The sequence below is a fragment of the Musa acuminata genome, unplaced genomic scaffold (assembly GCF_036884655.1).
Source record: "Musa acuminata AAA Group cultivar baxijiao unplaced genomic scaffold, Cavendish_Baxijiao_AAA HiC_scaffold_1126, whole genome shotgun sequence".
Taxonomy (NCBI): Eukaryota; Viridiplantae; Streptophyta; class Magnoliopsida; order Zingiberales; family Musaceae; genus Musa; species Musa acuminata.
The window spans coordinates 5977625-5980124 of record NW_027021339.1 but is presented as its reverse complement, the minus strand read 5'-3'; positions in this window follow the sequence as shown (position 1 = coordinate 5980124).

Genomic DNA, 2500 nt, shown 5'->3' with positions numbered 1-2500 from the left:
ATACGAAAGCCCCATCCAGCCCTGTGCCACCCGGGGGGTTCCAGGGTGCTGAGATGGCTGACATTTTGCTCCGCTCACGACGGTCACCGCGCCACACAAGAACAGCCCAAAAACAGGCCAAAACAGCCCAAAAACGGGCCAAAACTGGCCATTTTTGGCTGCGCGAGCGAGCGGCGAGCGGCGAACAGCGAGCGAAGCGAGAGGCAGCACCGTCCCTGCTATACGAAAGCCCCATCCAGCCCTGTGCCACCCGGGGGGTTCCAGGGTGCTGAGATGGCTGACGTTTTGCTCCGCTCACGACGGTCACCGCACCACGCAAGAACAGGCCAAAAACTGGCCAAAACAGCCCAAAAACGGGCCAAAACTGGCCATTTTTGGCTGCGCGAGCGAGCGGCGAGCGGCGAACAGCGAGCGAAGCGAGAGGCAGCACCGTCCCTGCTATACGAAAGCCCCATCCAGCCCTGTGCCACCCGGGGGGTTCCAGGGTGCTGAGATGGCTGACGTTTTGCTCCGCTCTCGACGGTCACCGCGCAATGCAAGAACAGGCCAAAAACTGGCCAAAACGGCCCAAAAACGGGCCAAAACTGGCCATTTTTGGCTGCGCGAGCGGCGAGCGGCGGACAGCGAGCGAAGCGAGAGGCAGCACCGTCCCTGCTATACGAAAGCCCCATCCAGCCCTGTGCCACCCGGGGGGTTCCAGGGTGCTGAGATGGCTGACGTTTTGCTCCGCTCACGACGGTCACCGCGCAATGCAAGAACAGGCCAAAAACTGGCCAAAACGGCCCAAAAACGGGCCAAAACTGGCCATTTTTGGCTGCGCGAGCGAGCGGCGAGCGGCGGACAGCGAGCGAAGCGAGAGGCAGCACCGTCCCTGCTATACGAAAGCCCCATCCAGCCCTGTGCCACCCGGGGGGTTCCAGGGTGCTGAGATGGCTGACGTTTTGCTCCGCTCTCGACGGTCACCGCGCAATGCAAGAACAGGCCAAAAACTGGCCAAAACGGCCCAAAAACGGGCCAAAACTGGCCATTTTTGGCTGCGCGAGCGAGCGGCGAGCGGCGGACAGCGAGCGAAGCGAGAGGCAGCACCGTCCCTGCTATATACGAAAGCCCCATCCAGCCCTGTGCCACCCGGGGGGTTCCAGGGTGCTGAGATGGCTGACGTTTTGCTCCGCTCACGACGGTCACCGCACCACGCAAGAACGGACCAAAAACAGGCCAAAACAGCCCAAAAACGGGCCAAAACTGGTCATTTTTGGCTGCGCGAGCGAGCGGCGAGCGGCGAACAGCGAGCGAAGCGTGAGGCAGCACCGTCCCTGCTATACGAAAGCCCCATCCAGCCCTGTGCCACCCGGGGGGTTCCAGGGTGCTGAGATGGCTGACGTTTTGCTCCGCTCACGACGGTCACCGCGCCATGCAAGAACGGACCAAAAACAGGCCAAAACAGCCCAAAAACGGGCCAAAACTGGCCATTTTTGGCTGAGCGAGCGAGCGGTGAGCGGCGAACAGCGAGCGAAGCGAGAGGCAGCACCGTCCCTGCTATACGAAAGCCCCATCCAGCCCTGTGCCACCCGGGGGGTTCCAGGGTGCTGAGATGGCTGACGTTTTGCTCCGCTCTCGACGGTCACCGCGCAATGCAAGAACAGGCCAAAAACTGGCCAAAACGGCCCAAAAACGGGCCAAAACTGGCCATTTTTGGCTGCACGAGCGAGCGGCGAGCGGCGGACAGCGAGCGAAGCGAGAGGCAGCACCGTCCCTGCTATACGAAAGCCCCATCCAGCCCTGTGCCACCCGGGGGGTTCCAGGGTGCTGAGATGGCTGACGTTTTGCTCCGCTCTCGACGGTCACCGCGCAATGCAAGAACAGGCCAAAAACTGGCCAAAACGGCCCAAAAACGGGCCAAAACTGGCCATTTTTGGCTGCACGAGCGAGCGGCGAGCGGCGGACAGCGAGCGAAGCGAGAGGCAGCACCGTCCCTGCTATACGAAAGCCCCATCCAGCCCTGTGCCACCCGGGGGGTTCCAGGGTGTTGAGATGGCTGACGTTTTGCTCCGCTCTCGACGGTCACCGCGCAATGCAAGAACAGGCCAAAAACTGGCCAAAACGGCCCAAAAACGGGCCAAAACTGGCCATTTTTGGCTGCACGAGCGAGCGGCGAGCGGCGGACAGCGAGCGAAGCGAGAGGCAGCACCGTCCCTGCTATACGAAAGCCCCATCCAGCCCTGTGCCACCCGGGGGGTTCCAGGGTGCTGAGATGGCTGACGTTTTGCTCCGCTCTCGACGGTCACCGCGCAATGCAAGAACAGGCCAAAAACTGGCCAAAACGGCCCAAAAACGGGCCAAAACTGGCCATTTTTGGCTGCGCGAGCGAGCGGCGAGCGGCGGACAGCGAGCGAAGCGAGAGGCAGCACCGTCCCTGCTATATACGAAAGCCCCATCCAGCCCTGTGCCACCCGGGGGGTTCCAGGGTGCTGAGATGGCTGACGTTTTGCTCCGCTCACGA